The sequence below is a fragment of the Oryctolagus cuniculus genome, chromosome 2 (genome assembly GCF_051225735.1).
Source record: "Oryctolagus cuniculus isolate XC-2025 breed Fujian yellow rabbit chromosome 2, ASM5122573v1, whole genome shotgun sequence".
Lineage (NCBI taxonomy): Eukaryota > Metazoa > Chordata > Mammalia > Lagomorpha > Leporidae > Oryctolagus > Oryctolagus cuniculus.
Genome location: NC_142868.1, coordinates 34,042,268 through 34,062,266, shown reverse-complemented (window position 1 = coordinate 34,062,266; position 19,999 = coordinate 34,042,268). Strand labels below are relative to the sequence as shown.

The window sequence follows — 19,999 nt, the reverse complement described above, 5'->3', positions numbered from 1 at the left end:
AAAATAACTTGTTTTAAAAAAAGAAAGAACATTATTCATAAATAACTGATTGAGAATCATGGATGAAAAGGGAGAAAAGTCACATGATATGTGTGTGTGTGTGTGTGTGTGTGTGTGTGTGTTTGTCTTGCTTTATTAGAACTGTACTATTCCTTAAACCAAGTATTGGTATTTCAAGACCCCCCTTTGGTCCACTACCAGCCAAACCCCCAGCCTCTCTTCTCCTCTTGTTCCTCCCACCCTGGCTCAGCAACACACAGCTCAACCTATCCCTAACCCCCAGGACCCATCTGGTCTGTGATCCTTTCATCTGTACAAGAGAAGACTGAAACTGGCCGGGGCCACGGCTCACTTGGCTAATCCTCCACCTGCGGTGCCGCACACCGGGTTCTAGTCCCGGTTGAGATGCCGGATTCTGTCCCGGTTGCTCCTCTTCCAGTCCAGCTCTCTACTGTGGCCCAGGAGTACAGTGGAGGATGGCCCAGGTCCTTGGGCCCTACACCTGCATGGGAGACCAGGAGAAGCACCTGGCCCCTGGCTTTGGATCAGCGCAGCACGCCGGCCACAGCCCACCGGCCGTAGCGGCCATTTCGGGGGGTGAACCAACAGAAAAGGAAGACCGACCGATCTCTCTCTCTCTCTCTCTCTCCTGGAAGAAGCCCCTGGTTCCTGGCTTCAGATGGGCCCAACTCCAGCCACTGTGGCCATTTGAGGAGTGAACCAGCGTATAGAAGATATCTCTCTCTCTCTCTCCCCTTCTCTGTAACTCTGCCTTTCAAATAAATAAATAAATCTTTAAAAAAAAAAAAAAGTAATCTTTTTTTTGTTTAAACTGAGTCAATGTATACCTTTGGATTTAACTAACAGTTTACAGAATATAAGGGACTAAGGAAGAAGTTTTACTACACCTTGAAGAAACAGTCACGCAAAATGCAATAAAATCTCCTCAGGGCTGGTAAGCTGACATCATGGAAGAGGAAAGAAGGCAGAGAAGGAAGTAAGAGGGTAGGAAAGACAGGACTATACTTTAAAAAAAAAAAAAAAAAAACTGGGGCAGGTGTTGTGGTGCATTGTAAGTCACTGCTTGGGATGCCTGCATTCCACATCAGAGTGTCTGGGACCAAGTTCCACCTTCACTCCAATTCCAACACTAATGCTTATGTGCACTCTGGGAGGCAGCAGGTCAAATACTTAGGTCCTTGCTACCCACATGAGAGACCTGGACAGAGTTTACAGCTCCTGGTTTCAGCCTGGACTTGCCATGGCCATTACAAGTATTTGAGGAGTGAATCACCAGGTAGAATATCTGTTTCCCTCTTCTATACTCTGTCCTTAAATAAAGAAATATATAAATAAACAGATGAAATAGAATAAAAAAGACAATGACAAACAGAAATCCTGGGAAATGAACAGAATGTGATTACAGCAACGCAGTCATCGACTCTGTGTCCCCTGACAAAACAGGATATGGATAGCTTCTGAAACTATGTGTAAAATTCTCGGTGCCAGTACTGTGGTGCAGTAGGTTAATCCTCCACCTGCAGTGCCAGCATCCCATATGGGCACCAGTTCTAGTCCCGGCTGCTCCTCTTCCAATCCAGCTCTCTGCTATGGCCTGGGAAAGCAGTAGATGATGGTCCAAGTCCTTGGGCCCCTGTACAAGCATGGGAGACCCAGCCATTTAGGGAGTAAACCAGCAGATAAAGACCTTTCTCTCTGTCTCTCCCTCTCACGGTCTGCAACTCTACCTCTCAAATAAATTTTTAAAAAAATTATCTACCAGGTACCTGCACTCTCCAATAAATCATTGTGCATAAGCAAGTATAATATCCATTTGCCCTATTCATCCACTTCCTTCCTCCCAAACACCATCCACCAAGAAATGTTCTACTCTCCCCTTTCTGTCTTTAAAAATTCTAAGACATGGGGGCCGGCACCATGGCTCACTTGGTTAATCCTCTGCCTGCGGCGCCGGCATCCCATATGGGCTCAGGGTTCCAGTCCCGGTGGCTCCTCTTCCAGTCCAGTTCTCTGCTGTGGCCTGGGAAGGCAGTGGAGGATGGCCCAAGTCCTTGGGCCCTGCACCTGCATGGGAGACCAGGAGGAAGCACCTGGCTCCTGGCTTCGGATTGGTGCAGTGCGCCAGCCAAAGCGGCCATTTTGGGGGTGAACCAACGGAAGGAAGACCTTTCTCTCTGTCTCTCTCTCTCTCTCTCACTAACTCTACCTGTCAAATTAAAAAAAAAAAAAAAAATTTCTAAGACATGGGACTGGCATTGTGGCGTTGTGGGTAAAGTCCCTGTCTGTGGCGCCGGCATACCCAGGGTACCGATTCGACACCCAGTTACTCCACTTCAAATCCAGCTCCCTGCTACTGTGCCTGGGAAAGCAGTGGAAGAGGTTTCAAGTACTTGAGTCCCTGCACTCACATAGGAGACCCAGAAGAAGCTCCTGGCTCCTGGCTTTGGCCTGGCCCAGCCCTGGGTGTTATGGCCATTTGGGGAGTGAACCAGCAGATGGAAGATCTCTCTGTCTCTCATTCTTCTCTCTGTAACTCTGACTTTCAAATAAATACATACATCTTTTAAAAAAATTTCTAAGACATTCGATTTCCTACATTGGAAGAATTATCTAGAAATTTTATTTTCTCAATGCACCTAGAATTGATAATGATCAGGAGAATTGTTAAATCATACTAAACAAACCTCTAATGTTTCCTATATGGTTTTCAGTTTCTTAAAATAAAACATAGTTTACATTTGTTGTTCCAACATTGTACTTTTTTTTTTTTTTTTTTAAGATTTATTTATTTCAAAGTCAGAGTCACACAGAGAGAGGAAAGGCAGAGAGAAAGGTTTTCCATCTGATGGCTCACTCCCCAACTGGCCGCAACGGCAGGCTGTGCGGATTTGAAGCCAGGAGCCTCTTCCAGGTCTCCCACGTGGGCACAGGGGCCCAAATCTTGGGCCATCCTCTACTGCTTTCCCAGGCCACAGCAGAGAGCTGGATTGGAAATGGAGCAGCCGGGCCTTCAATCGGCACCCATATGGGATGCCGGTGCTTCAGGCCAGGGCATTAACCCACCACGCCACAGCGCCAGCCCTCCAACATTGTATTTTCTATTGACTGCTTGACCCAATGCAATCATCTCCCAGCATCTACAGTAGTCCTTCCTTATCCACAATTTTACTCTGCACATTCAGTTACCAAGACTCAAGAGTATCAGAATGAAAATATTAAACGGAAAACTCCACAACTAAATAGTTCATACGTTTATTCATTTATCCTTCATCTATTGCAAGGCAAAGTGACAGAGACAGAGGCAAAGAGATTTTCCATCTTCCATCTGCTGGTTCACTCCTCAAATGCCCCCAATAGCCAGGGCTGGACCAGGTCAAAGCCAGGAGCCCGAAATTCCATCCACATCTCCCACATGGGTATCAGGGTCCCAAGTACACACTGCTGTTTCCCAGGATGCATAAGCAGGAAGTGGATCAGAAGCACATTAGGGGCCAGTGCTGGGCCTCTGCCTGCGGCACTAGCATCCCACATGGGTGCCGATTCAAGTCCCAGCTGATCTACATCCAATCCAGTTTTCTGTTAAAGGCCTGGGACAGCAACAGAGGACAGACAAAGTGCTTGGGCTCCTACACTCATGTGGGAGACCAAGAAGAAGCTCCAAGCCCCTGGCTTTGGATGGACCCAGCTCTGGCTATTGCAGCCATTTGAGGAGTAAACCAGCAGATGGAAGACCTCTCTCTCCTCTCTCTCTCATCTTTCTCTCTCCCCCACCCTCCCTTTCACTGTCTATAATTCTGCTTCATGAATAAATAAATCTTTTAAAAAAAAAGTATATTAGGACTCAAACTGGCACACCAATGTGGGACACTAGTATCACAAGCTATGGTTTAATCTGCTGTGCCACAACACCCACCCCCATAAATTTTAAAGTGCACACCATGCTGAAGATCACTTGAACACAAGCAGTGTGATACTATGGCAGTTGATCAGGTAAAGAAGATGACTATTAAATGATAAACTGGAGGGTAGCAAATAAACAGTGTGGCTATACAGGATAAAAGGATAATTCACATGTATCATGTTACTCAGAACAGCTTCCCAGGGATGGATGGAGAAGGACAACAGTGGCTTAATGCTAGGTCACAATGCCTGCATCATTCACCTCACATCATCTCATAGTGTCAACAGAAGCTTGGGTACAGTACAATATTTTGAGAGAAAGAGACCACATTCATATAATTCTTATTGTAGTATACCATAACAACTCTTCTATTTGTGTTTTTTTTTTTTTAATTTATTTATTTTACTTGAAAGTCACAGTTACACAGAGAGAGAAGAAGAGGCAGAGGCAGAGGCAGAGGCAGAGGCAGAGGCAGAGGCAGAGGCAGAGGCAGAGAGAGAGAGAGAGAGAGAGAGAGTCTTCCATTCACTGGTTCACTCTCCAGATGGCCACAACGGCCGGAGCTGCGCCGATCCATAGCCAGGAGCCAGGAGCTTCTTCTGGGTCTCCAACGTGGGTACATGGGCCCAAGCACTTGGACCATCTTCTACTGCTTTCCCAGGCCACATCAGAGAGCAGGATCAGAAGTGGAGCAGCCAGGCCTCGAACCGACGCCCATATGGGATGCCGGCACTGCAGGCAAAGGCTTTACCCACTACGCCACAGCACCAGCCCTAACAATTGTTCTATTTGATTATTAGTTATGGTTAATATTTTACTGTGACTAATTCATTAATTAAATTTTATCATGGGTTAGGGGTAGGGAACTTTTTTTTGCCAATGGCCATCTGCATATTTATAACATCACTTGCAGGCCATACAAAATTATAAATTTGGGGCCGGCACTGTGACGCAGCAGGTAAACGGCCTGGCCTGAAACGCCGGCATCCCACATGGGCACCAGTTCGAGACCCGGCTGCTCCTCTTCTGATCCAGTTCTCTGCTGTGGCCTGGGAAAGCAGTGGAAGATGGCCCAAGTCCTTGAGCCCCTGCACCCATGTGGGAGACCTGGAAGAAGATCCTGGCTCCTGGCTTCAGAATGGTGTAGCTCCAGGCATTGCAGCCATCTGGGGAGTGAACCATCGGGTGGAAGACCTCTCTCTCTCTCTATGCCTCTCCACTCTGTGTAACTCTGACTTGCAAATAAATAAATAAATCTTTTTAAAAATTATAAACTTAACAATTAGTCTGTTATAAATCATTGAATTTTCAAGTCTGCCTGCAGTTGCCTTGGCAGATCAGACCAAATGACTTCACAGCTGACAGGTCAGATGTTCCCCATCCTTGATACACAGATGTCTTCAAAAAATTCATGGAGGTCCTGGTGTTACGGCACAGTAGTTGAAGCCACTGCCCACAACATCAGCATCCCATACGTACTGGATCAAATCCCATCTACTCTACTTCCAATCCAGCTTCCTACTAATGCACCCGGGAAAGCAGCAGCAAATGGACCAAGTCCTTGGGCCCCAGTATCCACAAGTTCCCAGCGGATGGAAGATCCCTCTCTTTCTGTCTCTCCCTCTCTCTGTAACTCTAATTTTCAAATAAATAAATAAAGCTTTTAAAAGAAAAAGTTCATGGAAAATACATATTATGAAACAACTATGCATGGATTTCAAATTTTTTGCACCAAAACAAAGTCAGAGTAACTTGTTATAAAATGTTTGAAAAGAGTCCCTATCAGAGCAACATGAATTCTACTAAAATTGAAAAGAACAAGTATCAAAATAATGGCAACACTTGGATGAAAGAATGGTAAAATCATTGCTGCTTTACAAAAAGTTTATGGTGACAATGTGCCAAATAAATCAGCAGTTTGCAAATGGATAACTCGTTTTACAAAGGGACAGATGGGACTGACACTATGGCAAAGCAGGTAAAGCCGCCACCTGCAGTGCCAGCATCACATGTGGGCACCAGTTTGAGTTCCCTCTGTTTTACTTCCAATTCAGTTCCCTGCTAATCTGCCTGGGAAAGCAGAAGATGGCCCAAGTGATTAGGCCCCTGCACGCATGTGGGAGATCTGGAAGAAGCTCTTGGCTCCTGGCTTCTGGCTTCACATAAGCCCAATTCTAGCCATTGAGGCCAGAAGTGAACCAGCAGATGGACAATCTCTGTCTCTCTCTTTGTAACTCTGCCTTGCCTTTCAAATAAATTAATTAATATTTAAAAATAAATAAATAAAAGAAGGGACAAGGCAATGTTGAGGGGCCGGCTCTGTGGTGCAGTGGGTAAAGCCACTGCCCGCAGTACTGGCATCCCATATGACTGCCAGTTCGAGTCCTTTCTGCTCCACTTCGAATCCAGCCTCTGCTATGGCCTGGGAAAGCAGCAGAAGACGGCCCAAGTCCTTGGGCTCCTGCACCCGCATGGGGGACCCAGAAGAAGCTCCTGGCTCCTGGTTTTAGATCAGCTCAGCTCTGGCCGTTGCGGCCAATTGGGGAGTGAACCAGCAGATGGAGGACTTCTCTCTCTCTCTCTCTCTCTCTCTCTCTCTCTCTGCCTCTCCTTCTCTATTTGTGTAACTCTGACTTTCAAGTAAATAAATAAATATTTTTAAAAAATACAATGTTGAAGATAAAAGCAGCAGCAGACCATCCACATCCATCTGTGGAAAAAAATTAAACTTGTTTGTGCCCTAATTGAAGACCAATTTTTTTAAAAAATTTATTTTATTTATTTGAAAGGTTGAGTTACAGAAAGAAAGAGGGAAAGACAGACAGACAGAGATTGATGTTACATGGCTGGTTCACTCCCAAAATTGCCGTAATGGCTAGGGCTGGGCCAGGCTGTGTTTCATCCTGTACCACACACGTGCAGGGGCCCAAGGGCTTGGAACATCTGCTGCTGCTTTCCCAGGGGCAGTAGCAGGGAGCTAAATCAGAAATGGAATAACCGGGACTAAAACCAGGGCCCATATGGGATGCCTGCATTGCAGACAATGACTTAACCCATTATGCCACAAAGCCTGGCCCCAAAGACCAAAAATCAACAGCACAAACAACTGCTAACACCAAAGACATCTCAATTTGTTCAGGTTACACAATTCTGACTGAAAAATTAATGTAGAGTGTTACAGTTCAATGGCTGACAAAACTGTTTTGCCCTAATCCCTTGCAGACAAGAGCTTTCAATGGAAATTTAAATACATAAGATCAAATCGTAAAACATTTATTCAAAGAACTGGAGTAGGAGGTGAGATATGGCTTTACCAGTACAATCCTGAAAACAAAGCACACAGCAATGGCTACCAAGAAGTAGAAGTTATCCAGTCAAAGCAAAAGTGGATTAGTCAAGAGCAAAGGTCACACGGCAATAGCTTTTACTTTCAAGACATGTTAACGTACATTTTTTTTTATTTATTTGAGAGACAAAGAGAAACAGAAAGATCCCATCTTCTGGTTCACTCCTCGAATGCCCACATACAGCTTGGAATCCAACCCAAACCTCCCACGTGGATGGCAGGAATCCAATCACCCGAGTCATCATCATTACTGCCTCCCAGGGTCCACCTTAGCAGGAGGCTGGAAACAGGAGCAATGCTGGAAGTTGAATCTAAGCACTTCAGTGTGGGACATGGGCATCCTCACCAGAGTCCTAACCACTACGGCAAATGCCAGCTCTAATAGCAACTGTTTTTTGGGATGCATGAGGCCCTTGTTTGCTGACTTTCTGGAGAGCCAAAGAACAATAGCATCTGCTTACATGGAGAGTGTCAAGAGTTAAGCCAAGGCCAGCACCGCGGCTCACTAGGCTAATCCTCCGCCTAGCGGCGCCGGCACACCAGGTTCTAGTCCCGGTTGGGGCGCCGGATTCTGTCCCGGTTGCCCCTCTTCCAGGCCAGCTCTCTGCTGTGGCCAGGGAGTGCAGTGGAGGATGGCCCAGGTGCTTGAGCCCTGAACCCCATGGGAGACCAGGAAAAGCACCTGGCTCCTGGCTCCTGCCATCGGATCAGCACGGTGCGCCGGCCGCAGCGTGCCGGCCACGGCGGCCATTGGAGGGTGAACCCAACAGCAAAGGAAGACCTTTCTCTCTGTCTCTCTCTCTCACTGTCCACTCTGCCTGTCAAAAAAAAAAAAAAAAAAAAAAAAAAGAGTTAAGCCAAAACTTTAGCAGAAAAATGTCCAGGAAAGCTGCACCACAGTCCTTCTAGCCACAACAATGCACCTGTTCACTGCTCTCATAGAACAAGTGCAAGCTTGAGAATATAGATGGAGATCATTAGGCATCTACTTTACAGCCCTGATTTGGCTCCTTTAACTATTTTTCTTTGTAATCTTGAAAAGTCTTTAAAGACTCATTTTCTTCAGTTAATAATGTAAAAAAAAAAAAAAAAAAAAAAGAGTACATAAACGCGGTTACATTTCCAGGACCCAAAGCTCCTTGAACAGGGACTAAATATCTGGCATCATCACTTACAAAAGTATCTTGATCTTGATACAGCTTATGTTAAAAAATACAGCTTATATTTTTTATCTTTTAACTTCATTTTCCATGAACTTTCTGAAGTGCTTTCATACAGGAAAAAACATAGCATATAGACAGGATACTATCTGCAGGCCGGCGCCGTGGCTCACTAGGCTAATCCTCCGCCTAGCGGCGCCGGCACACCGGGTTCTAGTCCCGGTCGGGGCGCCGGATTCTGTCCCGGTTGCCCCTCTTCCAGGCCAGCTCTCTGCTGTGGCCCGGGAGTGCAGTGGAGGATGGCCCAGGTGCTTGGGCCCTGCACCCCATGGGAGACCAGGAAAAGCACCTGGCTCCTGGCTCCTGCCATCGGATCAGCGCGGTGCGCTGGCCGCAGCGCGCCAGCCGTGGCGGCCATTGGAGGGTGAACCAACGGCAAAGGAAGACCTTTCTCTCTGTCTCTCTCTCTCACTGTCCACTCTGCCTGTCAAAAAAAAAAAAAAAAAAAAAAGTCCTGGAACACATGCCCTGCAGGTAAGTGGACAAGTGCTACTGTAATGATTTTTCTCTGGCTACCCTTACTCAGTTTCCAAGAATTTCTTCTCTTCTATTCAGTTTTTCTATGTCATTGCTTCCTCTGGGTTCTTTAAAAAAAAAAAAAAAAAAAAAAAAAGATTGATTTCTTTATTTCAAAGTCAGAGTTACAGAGAGGCAGAGAGAGAGATCTTCCATCCGATGGTTCACTCCCCAGATGGCCGCAACAGCCAGAGCGACACCAATCTGAAGCCAGGAGCCAGTCTTCTGGGTCTCCCACATGCATACAGGAGCCCAAGGACTTGGGCCATCTTCCACTGCTTTCCCAGGCCACAGTAGAGAGCTGGATCGGAAGAACAGCCGGGTCCAGAACCAGCACCCGTATGGGATGCCAGTGCTGCAGGCAGTGGCTTTACCTGCTACACCACAGTGCCAGCCCCATTCCCCTGGGTTCTGTCCGCAACCTTTTGTTCCACTAACTTTTTCTAGGTACATCTAAACTCAGGGCTTCAATACCTGCAAGTGTCACTCCAGCCAAGAATTCTTTCCCAAACTCCATTACAGTTAACAGCCTGAGAGCCAAATGCATTTGGATAGTCAAGCCTGAGGAGCCCAGCTTGAAAATCCTTGACTGATCCTCTACTGCTTTCAAGATCAAGTTCCAATTTGATTTTGTTAAAGTCTTATTTATTTATTTGAAAGGTAGAATTACACACAGAGAGAAGGAGAGACAGAGAGAGAGATTTTCCATCTGATGGTTCACTTCCCAAATGGCCACAATAACCAGACCTGGGCCAGGCTGAAGTCAGGAGCCAGGAGTTTCTTCCAGGTCTCCCACATGGATGGCAGGGGCCCAGGGGCTTGAACAATGTTCTGCTGCTTTCCCAGGCATATTAGCAGGGAGTTGGATCAGAAGTGGAGTAGCCAGGACTCAAACCGGCACCAATTTGGAATGCTGGCACTGCAGTGGCAGCTTATTTGGCTGTGCCATAGCACCAGCCTCTAATTTGATTTCTATGACCAAGGCTAGGTATTCTCTATTCACCTATAGCTTAGTATCTGTTTCTTTCACAAGGAAGGCCATTTCTTATCTCTGTGCCTCATATATGCCCTGTCCATAGCCCACCTACCAAATTCTACTCAATCCTTTTTTTTTTTTTTTACAGGCAGAGTTAGACAGTGAGAGAGAGAGAGACAGAGAAAAAGGTCTTCCTTTTCCATTGGTTCACCCCCAAAATGGCTGCTATGGCCGGCACGCTGCACCAATCCGAAGCCAGGAGCCAGGTATTTCCTCCTGGTCTCCCATGCGGGTACAGGGCCCAAGGAACTGGGCCATCCTCCACTGCCTTCCCAGGCCACAGCAGAGAGCTGAACTGGAAGAGGAGCAACTGGGACAGAATCCGGTGCCCCAACCGGGACTAGAACACAGGGTGCTGGCGCCACAGGCGAAGGATTAGCCAAGTGAGCCGCAGCGCCAGCCAATCCTACTTCTTGAAAGGCAGAGTTACAGAGATTGAGAAACAAAAAAGAGAGAAATCTTCCCTCTGCTGTTTCATTCCCCAAATGGCCACAATGGCCAGGACTGGGCCAGGCCAAAGCCAGGAATTTCATCTGGGTCTCCCAAGTGGGTGCAGGGGCCCAAGGACCTGGGCCATCTTCTCCTGCTTTCCCAGGCACATTAGCAGGAAGCTCGATCAGAAGTGGAGCAGCCAGGACTCACACCAGTGCTGTTATGGGATGCTGGCACTGAAAGTAGTAGCTTAACCCAATGCACCACAGCATAAGCCTCCTAATTCTACTTATTGACTTAACTTTCCTTCAGAAGTTTTTCACTATCCCAAAATCTGAGTTAGACAGAGCTTCCACTGTACCCAGGTAGACCTTACTCTTAGCACCTACTTGTCTAGATTACTAGTCTGTAAGCATCACAAGGTATGTGCCTTATTTAGCAAATAAGGGCCCAATACGTATTTCTTATATGTCAGTACAAACTAAAGTCCAAAAAGGCTTCTTAGTTCTTCCAAATTTTGGACTTACCAGTTCAGCATCTGTAATACTCAGGTCCATATACAAAGCACCTCTTTCCCATGAATAAAGCTTCTGAAAAACAGATTCATAATCAGAAGGATGGCTAAGAGTTACAATAAATATTTTTTGTGTCTACCCAGAACTCTTGCCCCTCCCATACCATCCTGTTTTCTGATAACAGATCCTGGCCATGTGATTAATCATATCACATGACCTAAGTCAAACTAAGCATAGTTTCTCACCCCCTCAACTGTAGGAAATGATGAAAGGATGAAAATGTGACTAAATCCATCCAGAGCCTCTGACATAAGACTCTAAGTAGATAAGCCAATGAAGCAAGGACCAGGTCCCACCATGTATAGAACTATCTAGAACTATAGAGAAATAGAGCCCATATATACAGACTATTAAATATAGGAAGGGCCTGACTAGGGGCAAGTTCCCAACCTAGCTCCTCACAGCTATCTCTATCCATACAATTTCTGCTCTATAGTTATATGAACAATAGCTTTGCCTCCCACAGGCCATTTCAAGTTGTATTTCTGGTATCTATACACCAGAAGGTTCTAAGTTAGAAACAGAGAAACTGAATAGATAGAAATTAGATGTCAAAAGATATTTCTCATGCAGGCTATAAAAAGACATAGGATGCCTTTCTTGACTTAGAAAATATTCATTTGTCAAAAACAATGTCTCTTTACTTTCCCTAAGAGGTAAATCACAAAATTACTATTTAATTCCATTTAAAAAATTTATTTATTTATGTGAAGGAAGAGTTAGAGTGAGGCAAAGAGGAGGAGAGAGAAAGAGTTCTTCCATCCATGGGTTCACTCCCCAAATGGCCACAATGGCCAGAGTTGGGCCAGGCCAAAGCCATTCAGGTCTCTCACTTGGATGGATGAGCCAAGGCACCAAACAGTTGGGCCAACCTCCACTGCCCTCCTAGGCCCATTGGCGGGGGCTGGCTGGATCAGACACAGAACAACCTGTGTCAAACTGACACATATATGGGATACTGGCATCACAGGCAGTGGTTTAACCTGTTGCACCACAACACCAGCACCTAATTCCCTTTTAATACACCCCACGCAGATTATATCTTTCAAGGCAGCCAATTTACTTCTTTCCTTCATTACATTCTAACCAGTACATGGTGAGATGACAAATAAGCCTATACACCATGATTAAGAGAACACAGTGCCGCTCTCTCCCTCTCTCTGTGTCCTGATCTCTCCCGAGCTCTCTTCTTTGGCCCTTTCCCTCCAGTCTGTTGGTTTTCCCCGCCAATAAACCCTTTCCCTTACTCCGGTATTTGGTGTGTTCTGTGGTGGCCTTACATTGGTGCCATGACTCAGGCTTTACATGGTGCTCCTCCAGTGACTCTGTTTTCCCTTCGGGGATTTTTTTTTTTTTAATTGACAGGCAGAGTGGACAGTGAGAGAGAGACAGAGAAAGGTCTTCCTTCTGCTGGTTCACCCCCCAAATGGCCGCTTCGGCCGGTGTGCTGTGCTGATCCGAAGCCAGGTGCCAGGTGCTTATCCTGGTCTCCCATGGGGTGCAGGGCCCAAGCACCTGGGCCATCCTCCACTGCACTCCCGGGCCACAGCAGAGAACTGGCCTGGAAGAGGGGCAACCGGGACAGAAGCCGGCGCCCCGACCAGGACTAGAACCTGGTGTGCCGGCGCCGCAAGCAGAGGATTAGCCTAGTGAGCCACAGCGCCGGCCCCTTCAAGGATTTTTGATCTGCCTTCGGTTCCCGGATTTCTGCCAGTCACAAAACACACCCCCAGGGGAGCGGGGGGTGGGGGGGGGGTGGGGGGGGTGGAGAACATAGTGCTAGGGAAACAAACAGATCCCGTTGTGTAACTCAGACTTGAGGGATCAAAGAGGACTCTCCCAAAGAAGTGTGGTCCAGACGAAGCCATGAAAGACCTGCAGGAATTAGCAAAAGTGAAAGGAAGGAAGGAACCAGGGAAGGTATTCCAGACCAACAAAGGCATCTGCATTTGGGCCTAGATTTAATGAAGTTAGCATCTGAAGGAAGAAATGTATCAAACAGCTGTCAGACAGAGTCACACACTAAGAGGAAGAAAGTGACAGGAGAATGAAGAGGGAAATATACAAGATATATCATGTGGATCCTGAAAGACAAATCAAGAAGTTCGAACTTTATCTTAAAGGCAATGGAAAACCGAGAAAAAGATTTCAAGCAGAGGAGTCGCATGCTCAAATGTGTTAGATGGATCACTCTAGTCATGGTGAAAAAATGAATTAGAAGCAAGGATAAGTCCCAGCTGCTCAGCTTCCGATCCAGCTGTCCACCAAAGCACCCCGGAAGCAGCAAGAGATGGCTCAAGTACGTAAACCTCTGCTGCCCATGCAAAAGAACCGGCTTTGGCCTGGCCCAGCCCTAGCTATTGCTGCCATCGGGAGAGTGAACCCACTGATAGATCTCTTTATTTCTCTCCCTCTCTGTGTGTCACTCTGCCTTTCAAATAAATAAATCTTTTCTTATTTAAAAAAAAAAAAAAAAAGAGCCGGCGCCGTGGCTCAATAGGCTAATCCTCCACCTTGCGGCGCCGGCACACCGGGTTCTAGTCCCGGTCGGGGCGCCAGATTCTGTCCCGGTTGCCCCTCTTCCAGGCCAGCTCTCTGCTATGGCCAGGGAGTGCAGTGGAGGATGGCCCAGGTGCTTGGGCCCTGCACCCCATGGGAGACCAGGAAAAGCACCTGGCTCCTGGCTCCTGCCATCGGATCAGCGCGGTGCGCCGGCCGCAGCGTGCTGGCCGCGGTGACCATTGGAGGGTGAACCAACGGCAAAGGAAGACCTTTCTCTCTGTCTCTCTCTCACTGTCCACTCTGCCTGTCAAAAATTAAAAAAAAATAAATAAAAAAAAAAAAGTAAGGATGACCAGATAGAAGGCTACTGCAGCAATCCAGGTGAACTGTAACACTGACCATGGAGTAGGATGGTAGCAGTGGAGACAGAGAAAAGAAACAGATTCAAGAAATTAAGGAGAAAGAATCCAGTAGCGTTCGCCGATTAATCAGAATATATGTAAAAGGAAAAAGTTGTCCAAGTTTATGCAAGCTACTATCAGTAGTACGTACCATCGGGAACTTCAGTAAGTTCACGGAGGAGCAAGCATTGGGTCTGACAGTTAAGATGCCCACATCCCACTTCAGAGAGCCTCAGTTTGACTCCAGGACTGGCTCCTAATGCCAGCTTTCTGTTAATGCAGACCCCAAGAGGCAACAGTGAGAACTCCCAAGTGGGAGATTGAGTTCCAGGCACCTGGTACATAGAAGTTCTCTGTGTCTCTAATAAAGTAAAATAAAAAAATTGTAAAGTCATGGAAACACATATTATGAAAAAAACTATGAATGGATTTTAGGGTTTGGGGGCACCAAATAAGTTTATTTTTTAATTCCATTTTTCCACCAAGTTTCTGAAGTATCCTCATACTAACTCTTACCACACAAGCTTATCCAATCTTCCCAAAACAAGACGGAAAAAGAGGCAGAATTGGTTTTACTTTTGTTTTGTTTTGTTTTGGGGATGGAAGAGTTGATGTAACTACAGGCTTGGACATGCTGAGTCTATAGTAAACTACAGGAACACCTAAATACATAGACCATAAAGACAGAAGACAGGAGCCTAGCGAGGGGGAATATTTTTAAACACAAAATACCTCTGATTCAGGCCAACATTTATTCAATACCTATATATCTGCAGAGTGTTGGCAATGGTGCTAAACCACAAAAAAAGGACGGAAGGAGGGGAGGGATGGAGGGAGGAAGGGAGAGAGAGAGAGAAGGAAGGAAAGGGAGGGGAGGGAAGGATAGAGGGAGGAAGGGGAGGGAAGAGAAGAAGGGAGGGAGGAGGAGACTCAGTCCCAACCTACAAGCAGCGCATAGTGAATGGAAGAAGTGGCTCAGTGCTTGAGCCGGTGTTGTGGCACAGCAGGTTAAGCTGCCATCTGCAACACAGGCATGCCATATGGGTACTGGTTCATGTCCCAACTGCTCCACTTTCAATCCAGTTCCCTGCTATTGTGCCAGGGAAAGCAGGGGAAGATGGCCCAAACACACGGGCCCCTGCACCCGTGTTAGAGACTGGGATGAAAGAAGCTCCTGGCTCCTGGCTTCAGTGTGGCCCAGTCCCAGCCATTGCAGCTATTTGGGGAGTGAACCAGCAGGTTTAAGATCTGTCTATCTCTCCCTCTCTCCCTCTAACTCTGCCTTTCAAATAAAGAAATAAATCTTGAAATAAAAAAAGTAGCTCAATGCATTGGTATGTACAAATTGGAAATATACCAAAGTTTCAAAAATAATACAAAGAAATAAATAACGATCTCTGCTTTGGGAAGGAAAGAAAAAGACTTTACAGCAAATACTGTCTACATCTTACAGTAGGTTAGCAAAGAGTGGGAGAGGAGGACAGGGAGAGTAGGGAAGAAGCTCCAGACAGAAGAAACAATAACTCAAAGACAGAAGAGAATTTAAAAAGCAAAACAAAAAACAGATGCTTTGCTTTGGAACAGAAAAATTAAACATTATTCATGTCAATCTCCAAACTGTTGAATTTAATGAACAGAGAAGACTTCTCTGTTATAAAACAAAAGACATGTGGAGAGATCCATCCTACTAAAGCATATTATTGAAAGTAACATAATGAATGTAAGTGCTATGGCTACAAAAATCCAATAGAAGATGAAAGAACTACAAAGAGAATTCAAGAGTCCAGCATTTGGTATAGCAGTTAAGACATCACTAGAGATGCCTACATCTCATATTGGAGTACCTGGGTGTGAGCCCTAGCTCCATTGATTCACCTTCCTGCTAATGCACACACCGGGAGGCAGCAGGTGATGACTCAAGTAGTTGTGTCCCTGCCACCCATGTGTGAGACCTGAATTAAGTTTCTGGATCCTGGCTTTGGCCTGGCCCAGTCCTGACTATTGTGGGCATTTGCAGAGTGAACCAGCTGATAGAAGATCTCAGTCTGTCTATGTCTCTCTCTCTCCCTCCTTCTCTCTACCTTTCAAATAAATTTTTTTTTAATATTGCAAAGGCCAGAAATAGTCCTAACTATATCATAAAACTTAAATGTCAGGCTTTCTAAATCAAGAAAAATTTTTTTTAATTTTTAAAGATTTATTTATTTATTTGAAAGGTAGAATTACAGAGAGAGAGAGAGAGAGAGAGAGAGAGAGAGAGTGTCTTCCATCTGCTGGTACACTCCCCAAATGGCTGCAATGGCCGGAGCTGGGCCTATTTGAATCCAGGAGCCAGGAGCTTCTTCAGCCTCCCACACAGGTGCAGGGACCCAAGGACTTGGGCCATCTTCTACTACTTTCCCAGGTCATAGCAGAGAGCCAGATTGCAAGTGGAGCAGCCAGGACTCAAAACAGCACCCATATGGGATGCCAGAACTGCAGACAGCAGCTTTACCCCTACACCACAGTGCCTTTTAATAAAGTGTCAAAATTATTTAATAGTGGGGCGGGCACTGTGCTGCAGCAAGTTACGCTGCCACTTGTGAGCCTGAATTTCATGTCAGACAGCCAATCCAGCTTCCTGCAAATGCATCCTGGGAGGCAGTACGTGATGGCTCAAGTGCTTGTGCCTCTGCCACCCACATGGGAGACCCAGATGGAGCTCCTGGCTCCTGGTTTTGGCCTAGACCAGAGGTTGCAGACATTTGGGGGGTGAACCAGGAGATGGAAGAATCTCTCTCTCTCTCTCTCTGTTACTTTGCCTTTCAAACAGATGAAAATAAGTATTTTCTTTAAAAAGAATGTCATTCCCTACCCTATTTTTTAAAATTTATATAATAATAATATACAAAAAAAAGAGGCTTCACATCTTGTAGTAAAATAAATTAATAAAGACTTAAGTTTAGGAACAGTAGAAAATAACTGATTTTCACATCTGTACAACAGGACGTTTGTCAACTTAGAAGAATGAAGAATGATAAAGGACTAGAATGATAAATGGCTGTGAGTATAAAGGTTTAAAATGTTATGAAAACTAAAAACAACCAAACAGCAACCACAAACTAAAGAAATAGCTTCTAGAAAAAAAGACACTAACAGTGATATACCTGGAACTTGGACAGTCTTACGAAACACAGCTAGCTCAACAGATGATCAAAAGATACAGATAAAAGCCCACCATTTCCATAACGTCCAGTACTTCTCACTCCATTCCAAGCAACTAAAGTCAACAAGTACCCAAACTGACATTCCCTGTGCCCATCTGCAGGGGCTTTCATTGTTGTGGTTGTGTTGTTGTTTTTGTTGGTCTGTGGTCTGTGTCATTAACTAAACTGTAGCCTCCTTCCCTTCCCACCATCTCCACACCCCTCCATCCCAGCAACAGCACTTATAATAAAGGCACAGAGCCTAAAAATCGCCTGCACTTCACACCTTTCCAAAACGACCAACGTAAGGAGATAAAGTGAACACACTCATCAAAACACAAAACTGCAGGTTACCTTTCTTACAGCGTGTAAGGATGCTTTCAGGGAAAAAAAAAAAAAAAAACTAAAAGGTGCGAGCTAAAATGAGTTACAAGAGAGAGCTGATGTTTGCAAGAAAAACACTAGCGATAATCGATAGGAAGTGAAAGCTTGCTGTGGGGATTAAAAGATAACATTTAAAAACAAAACAAAACAAAACACCAGGAGAGGCAGCTGCGGGGCAGTCATTGTTTTCGGAGAGGCCAGGTTCGTCGCCAGGAGCCCCTGCTCCGGCTCAGCCAATCGCCGCCGGTCCTGAGTTAACCAGTCTCCGGGCAAGCAGCGCCTCCTGATTGGCTCCGAGATGCCGAGTAGAAAAACCAGCCAATCCCGCCTTCCAGTCACAACTGCGCCATGGAGCCCGTACAACCGCTGCATGGCGAGAATGTGTACAAACCCGTCCGCGCCGCCCAGACCGGCGCCTAGTTCCAAAGGCGGTCGCCGGCCGCCGGCCGCAGGACTGGGCCGGCCGAGGCTGCCCGCGCCCTAGCCACCCACGTTTGTCAGATGACTCTTGCGCGGGGAGAAAACTGTTTTAACTCAAAGAGCGTTGAGGGGCAAGCTGTGCCCCTGCTAGGATGCCTCACTCCATGCAAGGCTGATCTCCAAGAGAGCGCCGAGAGGGTCCCGCGGAGCAGGGCTCAGGGAGGGTCCCAGCGAGGGCCAAAGTCCCCGAGAGGGGAAGGGCGAGGCGATCCCAGGGGAGCGCGATGTCTCCCGCAGGATCCGAACCCGGAACGCGTGCAGTGAGTGGCTGTGTGTTGGGGCTGGAAGAAGTGAGTAAATAAACAGCTCTGCTCGCACTCCGTGCTCGGGAACGTGGCCTGAAGTTCTCAGAAGGCGACGCCGCCTGGGAAACACCGAGGGCGCCCAGAGAGGCGCAAGGTCAAGTCCCGGCGGGAACAAACAGGGAGGAGGCCCCGGGGGGCGAGAAGAGGGGTGTGTCGGGGCCTGAAGGTCCGCCAGGCAGAGAGGCCCGGGAAGCGGCCGCGGCCCCCACCTTCGCCCGGCCTCCGGCTGCGCGCCAGGGCCCGCCTCTCGCCGACGCCTCACTTCCCTTCCGTCCGGGCTGCGAGGCCCGCGGACCGGACGAGAGACGGCCCGCGCCCGCCCCCACGTTCGGGGCTTTGGGTCTCGCTCGCAAGCGCCGCCCGCCGCTGCCTCGGGCCCTCGGCTTCGGCTCGTCGCCCCGGGACCCCTTCCCAGCACCCGCGCTCCAACCCCCGGGGGGCCCTCACCTCAGACCCGCCGCCCGGCCGCCCACCCGCCGCCTTTACCTGCTCCTGGAGCCGGCAGAGGGCGTCGAGGCCGGGGCCGCGTCGTCGAGTGAGCGACGCGGCGCCGCGGGTCCGCAGCCCTTTCCCGCCGCCGCCACTGCGCTCTCCGGCGCGGCGCAGGGCTGGCGAGCTGGGGCGGCCGAAGGGGGGGAGACGCGCGGCGAGCGCGCCCGGCGGGGAGACACTGCCGCTCTCCGTCCGGCCGGGGAAGAGCAGCCTCACAGGAGCCAGCCGCGAGAGGGCGGGTGGGCGGCCGAGTGGGGAGGGTCTCCGCGAGTCGGTAATGGCTGCCACGTCGCCCAGGTGGATCGCCGCCCTCCGCCCTTCCCCACACCCGCCGGCTTCCCGCCGCGACCTCTGGTTCGTCCCAGAGCTCCGCCGGGGCGCGTCGGCCCGCCCCGCGGGGCCGGCCTGGGCGACCCGAGCCCGCTGGCGCTGCCACCTCTCGGGCTCCCTCAGGAGCGCGAGTCCCGGCTTGACCGGTTCTGCGGCATCGGACCCCCGGCCGCAGGCGGTCACCCGGGGGAAGCAAAAGCCCCTTGTCTGTGTGTCTGGTCCTGGGAGCAGGCAGGAGCCAAGGGGCCCGGAGTTTGTGCCAAAAAAAAAAAAAAAAAAAAAAGCGGCGCGGTAAACCGCAGCTGCTTCTGGCCCTCCTCGCACTCTCTCTAGCCCGAAAACCAAAACAAACACAAGGTCGACCTGGCCGCTCCAGGTGAGGGAGGAAACGGGAGCCGGGACTGGCCCGCGGGCGCGCGGCGTCCCGGCGGCAAGTTGGAGGGGACGGAGGGCAGAGCACGGCGACCTCCGATCCGCCCAGCGGGGGCTGCTGGCGCGGGGCCCCGAAGGCCAGGGCGGCGGGCGCTCGGCCGGCGGACTCGGCGTGGCCGCCCCGAGCCCGGCCGGGAGACAAAAGGGCCGGCAGCCGCCGCGGCCCGGACGAAGGCTGCGGGCGCTCGGTCCCAACTCGCTGGCGGAGACCCAGAAATGTGTGCACGCTTGCTCGGAGGGCCGCGGGCGCTGGCCTTTGCCCCGCTTCGGAGCTGGAGTTTCGGGTGCCGGGAAAAAAAAAAACAACACACACACACACAACACCAGTTTCACGGTGTTATTTCTCTGTTGCCGTCGCTGTGTTACTAGCCCGTCCCCCACGCCTGCTCCATTTTTCTCCCCCCTCAACTGCTCTCCTTGGTTTAGTGTTGTGTGCTCTTA

General features: G+C 48.5%; 1 protein-coding gene across 8 annotated transcripts in view; it reads right to left on the bottom strand.

The window, feature by feature from the left end:
• N4BP2 (NEDD4 binding protein 2) overlaps positions 1-18,924 on the bottom strand; it is a 130,630-nt gene extending 111,706 nt beyond the window's left edge. For 6 of the 8 annotated variants that reach the window (XR_016228867.1, XR_016228865.1, XR_016228866.1 and 3 more), the window contains exon 1: positions 18,791-18,924. The gene's annotated coding sequence lies outside the window, so the exon portion shown is untranslated. Of the gene's footprint in view, positions 1-1,538; positions 1,655-10,999; positions 11,063-18,790 lie in introns of all 8 variants that reach the window. The other 2 variants (XM_089325357.1, XM_089325356.1) reach the window with 2 other exon arrangements.
• Positions 18,925-19,999: the final 1,075 nt, after the last annotated feature.